The sequence below is a fragment of the Lolium perenne genome, chromosome 1 (assembly GCF_019359855.2).
Source record: "Lolium perenne isolate Kyuss_39 chromosome 1, Kyuss_2.0, whole genome shotgun sequence".
Lineage (NCBI taxonomy): Eukaryota > Viridiplantae > Streptophyta > Magnoliopsida > Poales > Poaceae > Lolium > Lolium perenne.
Window position 1 is genome coordinate 265,883,902 of NC_067244.2, and position 12,088 is coordinate 265,895,989.

Sequence of the window (12,088 nt, forward strand, 5' to 3'; positions counted from 1 at the left end):
AAATCTACCGCCCAAGCCACAACAACAGTCTAACTCGGGCATGCTCATTTTCTGTTCCTCTACCCAATGCACAAAACACCAGTACAAATATGCTGAGTTCCTCTGAGATTTCAAGCGTTCCGCCTCGTTTACATTCATCCTTTCTTTAGTTAACTTTCACAAGCTAGCAACAGATACTGTATCATGCTCTAAAAGTGTTGAGCGAATGTTGCTTTCAGTTGTGGACCATGCCCAACACAATCATGTATCAGAAAAATTCAGAATCATCAGTACGGCGTAGATGGATGTCACAAAGATTACAAGTACACACTGTTAGGTAACAAAAAGGACGAAACTAACAGAACACCCAGAGTTATCACTCTTTCATCACGTTGACATTCATGCTTTCTACTAGCTAGTAGTTCATATGAATAATAGGCTGCATACATGAAGCAAATGTCACGTTCGATCAATTTCCAAGTGTGATGCACTGGCTGGTACTGCAAACAAATCCTCAGTCACTTGTGTCGATCTTTTCATTAGCAGTGGCTATTATACACCACTGCATTGTGCTTCCTAACAATCCCACACACTACTCTACAAGCAAGGTCGTTGAGGCCGCGGACATTCCAGATAACAAGGTTGTGACTCATTGGGGGATACAATTTCGACCTCATGCAAACTGACAACAGAACAATGGCTTACTAGACCGGGGTAACTATCTGGGCAGGGGTGGGCGGCTTGGCTGGAGGGCGCCGTCGTAGAGAGGGCGCCGATCTGCTCCGGTGAGAGGGGAGCTGTCGTAGGGTGCAGAGTACTTGCCGAGAACCTCGTCATCTCATCTGATTCCCTCTCCCCTTTCAGCTATGGCGAGGCCCCTCTTGGAAACAACCAGCTTGCGAGCCAAGCATGATGGGCATCTGGGCGAGCTGGAGCAGCTGGAGTCCACCGCCCCAACAACAGGACCCATGATCGGCGCATCCCGCCTGGCTTGATCTGGGCCCTCCTGCCCAGCGCTGAGAGCTCGACAAGCGGCATGATGGTGACCTGAAACCGGAATGTGGGCCTCGAATTCGTCAGACACATCGACCAGCGCGGGTGTTCTGCGCGTCGGCGTGGCCTTTGCTTCCAGACCAGCACAGGTGTCACCATGGGCAGCAGCAGTTGCAGCTGGCATGGGAGCCTCGGGAGCCGTCAATGCCAGCGTTGATGTGCGATATACACTATCTAGCTCAACCAGCTCTAGACAAATCTCTGCAAAGTAAATAATGCCAGTTCGTTCATTAGCCAGTACTGCAAAGGAATTCCCAGATTACTATGTCGATCGTTACAATGTTAGTTGCTATTATCACTAGATGTACTCTAGAAACCAGAAAATTTCGTCCATTTTTTACTGCTCTACTATTCAAAGCAAAGTGGTGTTTAACAAAAGGAAAATTGCAAGGCAAAATAGATTAATATGTAGACAGTTGTGCATGAAAGAACCCTCTGTAGTAAATGCAAGACAGAGTAAATTCTAATATAAGAAAAGGAGAAAGAGTACGTAAAAATAAAATAAGATTAGTACTACAGAGAGCCAGCTTTGGTAGGACACGCACCTTGTCTTCTATGTGAGCCAGCTTCATCATGTTCTCCTCTAATTCGCACCACTGATTTAGGTCAGGGCAATCATAAATATGTAGTGTTTGGAGGTTGGTGAGTTGTTCCATGCCATCAGGAAAACACTTGATACCCTTACAATCCCAGATATCAAGAGTCACAAGAGAGCTGGGCAGGAGACATACACTTTCACCCAAGTGATTTAATTCAGGGCATCTATTAATGGATAGTTTCTGGAGACGGGTGAGTTGTTGTATGCTTTCTGGCAAAGAACACAAGACAGCACAGTCCACCAGGACAAGTTTTTTCAGGGAGGTTAATTCTCCTAACCAGTGCGGCAGTAATGCCATCTTGCTGCAACCCCGCAGTTGTAGCTCTTTGAGTTGCCAGTTGTTCTCGTTCAGCCATTTTGGCAGCTCTTCCAAGTATTTGTCTTCTAGTGTTAGAATCTTCAGAGAGGAGAGATGTTGGAAGACCTCTGGTGAGCCGGTCAGATCGACTGAGCTTTTAATATGAAAATCAGTGAGGCCAGGGAAGTGCTGAAGCAACCTCCACAGAGGTACGTTGCAGTTTTTAACCCACAACTTGGCAGTTACGGCAGAAAAAGAGGAGGTGACACTAGTGTGTGGTCCAGTACACTCTTCCCATGATGATAGCACATTATCATTCTCTGATATCACCCACTTTCTAGCTTTAGGAGGGAGCGGTTTAATCCTTAACGTGGGGCAATCATGAATTTCCAACTCTTCAAGCACGTGCTGCTCGCCAGTGGAGTGTGACGTGGTCCACTCTTCCAGGTTTGCCATGCCTCTGAGAACCAGACGATTTAGGTTTGGTAGTTGGTCCAGTACTAGCCAGGCTGGAAAGCTGACACCGATGTAACCACATATCTCAAACGTCTTCAATGTGCTTGGTGGCACCAGATTTTCCATCAAAATTTTGTGATCCACAAACCTCTCAGCATTTGGAGTCCACTTCAGTTTCAAGTACTCAAGATTTTCCTTCCCTGTCAAATTTATACATTGTGCCTCTTCTACGGACTTCACATTTTCAAGTTCAGTCAAGTTGAGCTCCACAGGATCTATGTGCTGTAGCAGGACGAGGTTGCTACTAGAGTGGCCATCACCAGGCTGCACCCCAAAGTGTGGTAACGATATTGCACTGCTGCCAACCTGAGGGGCTTTGGAGATTGCCCAACAACCATTTATATCAAGAAACTTCAAACTATCCATTGTACCTATATTTCCTGGTATCTTTCCAAGATAAATGCATTCTGTGAGGTTCAATGTATGCAGTTTTCTCAGGTTACAAATACTTTCAGGTATACTCCTCATACGATTATAAGACAAGTCCAAATGCTCCAGATTGGAAAGATTACTGCATATATAGTTGATGATACTGTCCACGGTACCTTCATCCCTAGTAATCAGCCAAGACACATTCAAATACCTGAGTTTGGTCACATTTTGTGGCAGCAACTTGGTAAGTGTACCCTGTAAATTCAAATGTTGCAGATTGGAAAGACCAGCCAAAGCTTCATCTAGACAATCAATCTCACGACGATCCCGATAGATCAAGATGCACCAAATTTTTAGACTCCCAAATGACCTTGGCAAGTCTGACATTCTCATACGACCTGACAAGTTTAAGTACTTGAGTTGAATGAATCTGCACAAAGCTTCGGGAAGCTTTCGAAGATCACACTTCCCGAAAGATGATAAGTTCAGATACTCAAGTTTGTTCAGGGTGCCCAAAACTTCTGCTTCTTGGCAACTTTCAAGATATGAGCTGAATGATAAGTTCAAATACTCTAGTTTGGATAGGACGCCCAGAGCTTCTGGCATCTCTCCAATTTTTTTGCAGTAAGATAAGTTCAAATATTCCAGTTTTGTGAGGCTGCCCAAGAACTCCGATACACCTCCAATACAAGAGCAATTTGACAAATCAAGATGCACTAATTCTTTTAGCCTCCCGAATGATTCTGGCAACTTTGCAATTTCTGAACAACCGGACAAATCAAGATATGCCAGACCTTCAATTTTTCCAATGGATTCTGGTAAAGCCAAGATTTTAGAAGACCCATGAAGGTTAAGGTACAATAACTTTGAGAGCTTGATGATATCATTCGGAATGACTGCATCTTGGACTCTAGGAGCATTAAGATACCTCAGCTGCTTCAATACACCAATAGAATCTGGCAACTTATGTATGATGCACTCGCTTAAGTCAAGGACGCGCAAGAACTTGGCAGAAGAAAATGCAGCATGGTGAAGTTCAATTTTGTCACGAGTCCATAAAGCGGAGTGCCCTTATCTTGGATGACTCCAAGCCCAATGGCTTACTACAATCATCAAGCAATGCATAATGGTACCAGCTTCCCTCAGTGTTCCCGCCTTTGCCAACGACAAGAATCTCATCGTCCATGACTAATCTTGCTAAGTCATGTACCAGATCATGCATGGTCAACAATGTAATATCTTCATCATACAGTTCGATAGTACGAAAGAAAATCATTTTACAGAGTCAGATTTTGGGGTTTCTTATATTGAGAGAAGTCCACTTTACCCCCTAAACTCGTCTCAAAGTTCAGATTACAACCCTTAACTTTACTTTGGTTCAATCTTCAACCACTGAATTCCATAACCCGTTCGGAATTGGAACTTCTACCCTTTTTTAACATGTTTTCAACCGGTTGTTCTACTTGATTAGCGGGTTTTCTTCATATATACCGTGCCAACTCATCAACATACAACATACACGATACAAGAAAAACCAGCTTAATACAATGCAAGGGGTGATTCTGAACCGTTTTTAGAATTCAGGGTTGAAAGTTGAACCAAAGTAAAGTTAAGGGTTGTAAGCTGAACTTTGAGACAAGTTTAGGGGGGTAAATTGGACTTCTCTCTCTTATATTTGAGACAATTTTTGAATTAAATTAGTTATTGAATAGTAATTTCTACTTGTGCTTCTCCGCTGTTTCCCAAGTATAGATTTTTTTCCCTAAACTGTAAAATTAAATAAGTATGTGCTTAAGTGTTGCCAGCAAACATAATTCATTTCTCGGACAAGTGCAAAGGAGTTTTGGATGACGCGATGATGTTTCTCAATGCATGGCAGTCAATTAACATCATATTGAAAAAAATAGATAGTTCCAAAATTCTGAGAAATCCTAAGAAACCAAAGAACGGAAAGTAATCATACGTTGAAACAAGTCTAGAAAACTCATAAATAACTTATGTAGACTAGAGAAAAATCATCTATGATAAATCAGAATTTCTTTTAAAATGTGAAGGCATAAAAAAGCAACACAAAGATTTATATGTCAGATTCCTAGTGCTAGTTAGGCTTGTATGCAGAAACCTTCGCTACGTCATCGTGAAAGAAAAATCTACATAGTCTGGACAGTTAAGAATCAAATTATATGATTTATTATTCAGGAATAGTTGATGAATCAGAACTGTACTTTTCCTTGTAATATTATACTAGATCAAGCCACTGTGTTTTGACTCTAGTTTAAAATCCAGACCAGATCGCTGGTCAGAGCAGAATAAACCAGATCTGATGACCCTATTGGTTTCTGAAGCTCTACATATTGTTCCAGGGGAAACCAAGTGCTTGTTTGGATAGGAAGTTTTTGCGCTAGATTTTAGGAAAACTCGTTTCGGTAATAATTTCCTGAAAACCAGTATTACTAATTACTCGGTTATTAAGAATAAGCAGATGGAAAATCATGTTTGGAAATTTTGTTGAGAAAAAATTGGGGTAGCTGTAATTAGTTTCCTATAACCGCTATTTCATAAGAACGATGAATATTCATTTCCCAAAACTTCAATTGCTTGGATTGTGGAAACCAATTTTTCCTTATCTGTGTTTTAAATGCCGCGTCCAAAAGAGATTTTGTTAGTTATACGGTTGCCTGGTTTTAAGGTAAACCAGTTGTGTTGAAAAACTGTATCCAAACAAAGCCTAAGTGGGACTAGTGTGTAAGTGGCAGTATGTGGGTGTCGGTTTCATGTACGATTGTAGTCCCAAATTATACATAATCCTAGTGGCATACAATATGTGGATTTGGAATTCATATATACCAATAGAATTGGATCACTAATCCCACAAAATTGTAACATTCTAAATTGATCCTTATTTGCAGAAGGGCATGCACTATAATCTTGAACTTTTTGTTATGCAGTTTGCAGTATAATGTCATGTTTCGGCTTGATAGTAAAAGCATCATTCATACAAAAGTGAAAATAATAGAATTGTTTCATTGCAAGGAATGTGTGTATTTTTCACGGCCAGGAATAGGCTTTGACTACTAAGGAATGTGAGGATTTCTCGTAAATTGTCCAAGTTAGCACTACATCTGTTCCTTTTTACTTTTTGAAATCAATAGGGTCATCCAAGAAAATATTGTCCACTACTACTTTATTTATATGTTTGTAATATATAATAAATATACTCCCTCCGATCTATATTAACTGTCGTTAATATGGATGTATCTAAACATACTTTAGTTGTAGGTAGGTCCATATTAGTGACAATTAATATGAATCGGAGGAGTAGTATTTTTTGTGGTACCTCTAGTAGTAACATTTCCACGTGGCAAACCACTTATGGATTCACGATTGATGGACCCGACTCTATAAGAGAGGAGACTATCTATGGAAATTTATATGTTAAATGTGGGTGCAGTTTAACTTCACAATTTAGGATGGACATTCCCTACAACACTACCTTTTGCTACTAGCCATCACTACTTTTGGTACTATATGCTTTCGTTGCATCACAATGATTCAAAGAAAATAACAAAATTGTTCTATCACATAGGGTATGCATAAACTCACCGATGGTGACTTCGAATGTTCAAGGAAAGAGAATCCCAAAAGCTGACTAATGTATCTCTCACCAAGCTGCCAAGTAGAGAAACCAAGAGAAACCCATTGGCGAATAAGATCATCTTTAATTATCGTGTGACCTTTTGGAAATATTGCACAATAGGCAAAGCGAGCTTCATATATGAAGGCATGACACTATAGCTCAACTTGAGACGCAAGCACTTGTGAGGAAGATGTATCTTTCAAAGAAGATACATTCCATATATCTTGTCTACAGTGATTCCCATTCACTAAACTTCATAGATTGCAGCATGTGTCCAAGTGATTTAGCTGCTAAAGCCACACCAGCACACTTCATTGCAATGACCTTCCCTATCTTCTCTAATTCTTCTTTATCACGTCTAGATTCAAATACACTTCTTTGCTTTATTATAGACCAACAGATGTCATCAGTCAATGGTGCTAATTTGTATGGTTTGATGGTAGAGAGTTTTTTGCTACGTCCTCATCTCGTGTGGTTACAATAACAACCACATTACCGCCCTTCCCAACCCTAAGCATGTCCATCGGACTTTGCGGATGAAATTCCTCACCCTCCCATAGGTCATCTAAAACAATCGAGAATCTTCTTATCGGCAGAAGCTTTTGAAGTGATTTATGTATCATCTCCATTCAGTGTACTCACTCTCTTTCCCTTTCTCACGATAGTTGTGATATGATAGAGTTTCCAATTTTCTTGAGATCAAATGTCTGGGACACATAGACCCACACACGAGAGTATCCTTTGAACTGAGTATTATTGTAAATCATTTTGGCCAAGGTTGTCTTGCCAAGGCCCCCAATGCCATATATAGGAAGGATTGTGATCTCTTCTGTCATGCTATCAAATAAATAAGACAATATTTCCTCTTTCTCCTCAGTCCTCCCAACAATTTGTGTCTCCATGATTGACGACGTTTCCGTATATCGGTGACCTTCAGCTCATTGGCATTAGTGCCTTGTTAATCTGAATTTTTTGTGTTGATCTGTTATCACCTCCAGATCCTCCCTCATCTTCTCCATCTTATTGGCCATTGTGATCTTGGGAGCATTTGTGATACAAGGGATCATAATTGCCAAATATTTTTGAAGGATAAGCGCAAGAAAGTTTATTCGTTAATCTTTGTGTGAAAGGGCAAGCAGTGTACAACTGCATTCAGCCCAATAGGAGATTAGGTTAAAACATTAAGAGCCACACCCTCTTGTTTCTATCAGAACAAATTTTGTTTAGTTTTGAAATATACATAACATATGCTACTGTTACAGAAATATAAGAAAAGTAGATTCAGAAATGAGAAGTCTTATAAAAACTAGAAATCTAAAACACATAAGTCAATGTGAAGATACATAAATTAACTTCTTGCACAAAAAACATGGGTACTAGTACACACCTTTGATATTTAATTAGCTCCGACAAGTTTAGAAACCAAAACTACACGGGATAAATCACGAAACTACATGGCCAGGAGAGTTTTTCTATAGAAAGAAGTGATGACCATGTCTTTAGTCTCAAGAGTAACCAGGAAGTACAATGAGCGGGATTTCTGTACCGCACATATACCTTCCGCGCAGACGGCTGGGAGATTACTTCAGTGTCGGCCTCGAACTCATCAATCATGTCTGAGATGGCGTACATCGCGTCCTTGAGCCGCTTCAGCCACAGAAGTGTAGATTTATCCGTGACCGACCGCTTCCCGGCGTCCTCGAAGCAGGCGTCGGCAGACTCCAGTGCCATTTTCATCTTCTTCAGCTCCTTGTCAAAGTTCTTGTGCAGCTTAATCTGACCACCGATGGCAGAACCAATCTGGTCACCCACCACCTTGAGGATGGCAGCGGCAAGCATTCCGCCGAGCCCGGCCATTGCCGCCGCTGCTCAAGGTTGGGGGAGGGAGGCCCAGGGAGCAAGAGCGGTGAAGGTAGACGCTCCGACTTCAGATCTGATCTAAGTAAAGCCTGGGTTCCCGACACTGTTCCAGGTCAACTCTACAGCAAGTCTTTGTTTTGCCGCGTATGACTGTGACATCCATTCACGCGAATTTTCTAATTTCTATGTTTATTAATTCTTGCAAACCAAAGAACACGCTTTCTTAGGGCCGTGCCCCCCACGATATGTTATTGTACTCCATGTTTCTCCCGCACATGTACCAATCGAACTTGTATTCGATCGGGACTAGTGGCTACTAGTCGCTTTTGTCTTTCCTTTCCCCCACAATAGTGTTGCTAATCTATGCGCATGCGCAGTCAAGCAATGAAATCTTTTGATGGAATCATAGTCAGCAACGAAATCTTTTGATGGAATCATAGTCAGCATTGCTTATTGCACATCGATCTTGGCCACCAAACCAATGCACCATGTGGCTACAAGAAACGCACGCCATGGATGAAGATGTTGTTGCCAACGATGGCATAATCAAACTCGCCACAGATAAATCGAGACGTTGAGCCGACGGGTGGGGAAAACGGTTATGAGGAGCGGGCGGCGACGCGGGGGGCGATTCAAATCTTGAATCCGCCTCGCCGGAGCGCCCGGTGGGGAGGCCGTCGGCGACCCCGGTAGGAAGGATGGTCGCGACTCGCAGGCGGGTGACCGCGGCGGAGGCGACGGAGGCACCGGAAGGAGGATGCGTGAGCGTTCGGGTCGAGCAGGGCGTCCGGGGAGGTGATTCGATCTCTGAATCCGTCCGGCCGGCGCATCTGGCGGCGAGTCTGTGGCGGGCGACGGGGAGCTGACGTCGGCGCCGTCCACAGGGGGAGGGATGTGTGGCGGCAGGTCTTAGGCGGAGGCGCCACTAGTGGCGGATTGGGTGTCGGAAGAGGAGGATGACCCGGAGGTGGGGTTGGTGCGGGAGGGGTTGGATCTAGAGCTAGGGAGCTCGCGGAGGCGGCAGCCGGTGGCGACCCTTGTCGGCTACGTCCAGCGTGCGGAGGAGCTTGGGGGCTCCCTCCGGTGTGTGCGCTCGAAGGAAGGGGATCCAGGTCTGGGGGTGCGCGGCGCCGCGCTCCCGCGAGGTTGGGGGACTCGTGGTCCCCGAGATCGGCAGCGGCGGCACCCGCTCGGCGATTGGCGGTGGCGGAGGCGACGGGGACGGTTGCGTCGGTGTCGTGCGGCCGGTGGAGGCGCGACGTCCTCCAGGGGCGCCGGTCGTCCTGGGGACGGACGTGGGCCTGGGCCGCTGGCTGTGGAGGGGTGTGTTGATGGGCTGTGTCCAGGGCCCGCCCAGGCAGCTACTGTTGTGGTGGAGGCAGGGCCTGTCTCTCGGCCTGTGTCGCCAGGGGTGGTTGTTGGGCCGGTCGGCCCAGCCCGACGAAGGCGCTTCATATGGCTTTGGATGCCTGCGGGCTCGACGGATCCGAGTTAAGGTTTAGAGCGAGGCGGAGTGAGGTGCGACAAAGGCTGTCCGACCCGTCCGTGCCGCCGCCTTGTCTTCTTCGCCCCGGTGTGAGCCGCCGCCGCTGGTGAGATCCTTTGCCGAGGTAGTGATGGTAGGCTACGACGACGGTCGCAAGCGCCGGTTTGCGGTGGATGGAGGTGGCAGGCGCGGCGGTGACGGCTACGATAGGCGCTCAGAGGAGGCGGGGCGTGAGGGCGGGGGGCTTCGGCGGGAGTGGCCGGCCGGAGGGAGGTGCTGGGGGTTACCGGTATGCCGAAGACCTCGGCCATCGCGGGGGCTCGCGCGGCAGGGATGAGTGGAGCTCGCCGCCACGGTGGCGTGAGCACAGCGTTGGGAGGAAGAGCAGCGCGACCGTCTCTGGCTAGGGGAGGCTGGGGTGGCGCGGGAGACCGCGTGCTGGCTGGTGGTCAGGAAGACCAAGGTCAACGCCAGGTGCAGAGGTACCGCGGCAAGAAGCCGGGGGGGCGCGGCAGGGCCATCGCAGCCGAAGAGCAAGGCCAAGGTCGGTTCGCAGCGGGCAGGGCCCCCGCTGGCGGCGAGTGTTTAAAGTGTGGAAGGGGTGGGCACTTCCAATCTGAGTGCACGTATGAGCCTCTGTGCATGTTGTGCAGCGGCGAGGGGCACTCCTCTGCTTGCTGCCCGACCAGGGGTAGGTCGCTCAAGCTCCAGACCATGGGACAGACCATTACCGGGGGAGGCTTCTTGAACATTGACGTTGAGCCGCAGAGGTCTGGGCAGAGGAAAGGCAAAGTCTTCTCGGCGGTGATCAAGTTTAACACGGTACCACTCTCGGAGGAACAATTGTCAGATGAACTCAAGCACTTGGTTGATGAGCTTTGGGATTGGCAAGTCAAGAGGGTCTCCGAGACAGAGTTCTCGGTGATGTTCCCAACTAGGCAGACCCTCAGGTTGTGCACGGGTAGCGGCAAGCTCTACCTGCCGTTGTGCAAGATCGAGACTAAGATCCGGAGGCCTTACGTGCTCCGAAGCCGTGCACAGTGCTGCCGTCGGCGTGGGTCCGGTAGACGGGGGTCCCGGAGGATCTACTCGAGCGAGAGAGGCTCATGGCTGCCTTCGCGATGGTGGGGCGAGCCATTGATGTCGATGACCTTTCGTTGCTGAAGTGTGAGAGGGAGCCGGTCAGGGTGCGTTTCCAGTGTCGGTACCCTGAGAGGATAAAGGGTTCGGTGCAAGTCTTCGTTAATGGTGAGGGTTTCACCGTTGGTGTGCAGGCTGAGAGAGGCCCGAGGGGTGGGTTGGGTGGAGGGTCGGGTGCGCCGCCTCCCCCACCGCCGAGGCAGGACAGGGACGATGAGGATGGGGATTTCTCGGACGAGGAATCCACGGACAATGAGTGGAACAAACACGGGAGAAGGAAGAAGGGGGGCCAGCAGGAGGCTCCGGGCAAAGGGCGCGTGGGGACGACTGAGGCTGAGGGAGGCAAGTCCACCGGGAAGCAGGCGGCAGGGACGAAGAGCGCTCGGTGGCGGGGCAGGTTTGGGAGGGACCCAACCTGCCGAATTCCTTTAACCGATGCGGCTCCGACACGGAGATGCGGTGGGTCTATTCTCCAAGACCATGGCGCTGCCCGGCAGCGGTCGTCTTTGGGGGCTGACTAGGAGGCGGCGGCGGAGGAGTCCTTCATCTCGATGGAGGACGGCTCCCATGTGACAGAACCAGCTGGCGACTTGGGTGGCGGACGGGCAGCCGCCGGTGGGGCCACTGCCAAGGTAGCGAGGCTGGGTGTGAGTGCGGCGTGGCGGAGGGGCAGCCTCTGGAAGTGATGGAGGAGGTGTAGTCGGTGGTGTGTGAGGGGAAGAGTCGGTTGCATTCCCGGACCTGCGGAAGGTGGTCACCCAGGTGGCCCCGATTCCGCGAGCTAGCTGCACGCCGACGATCCCGTATGCAAGGAAGAAGAAGGGGGTCGGGGTCACGGCGACACGCAAGAGCGCGGGATGCAAGGGTACGATGCCGGTCATGGAGAAGGCGCACTGGTCAGACAGGCGGAGAGGAACTTGTTGGACGCGGCTATGGACGAGGCTAGGAGGCTCTACGCGAGGAGAGGACCTGGAGGGCCATCCATTCTAGTCTTCTAGCTTGTATCGGTGTACATTGTCGGTAGGTTGGGGGGGTGGGTTGCCCCGTTGTTGTGTGATCTGGGTCGTGGTGTAGTAGGTCTCAGTCTTGTAGCGGACGGTGGGTTGTGCTGCTTATGTGTGTCAGGTATCAAACTCGGATGTATGGTTA

The 12,088-nt window shown here is 47.7% G+C and overlaps 1 pseudogene; it reads right to left on the bottom strand.

Annotated features, from left to right (window-relative positions):
• Window positions 1–474: 474 nt before the first annotated feature.
• On the bottom strand, window positions 475–8,333 carry LOC139835002 (uncharacterized; annotated as a pseudogene).
• Window positions 8,334–12,088: the final 3,755 nt, after the last annotated feature.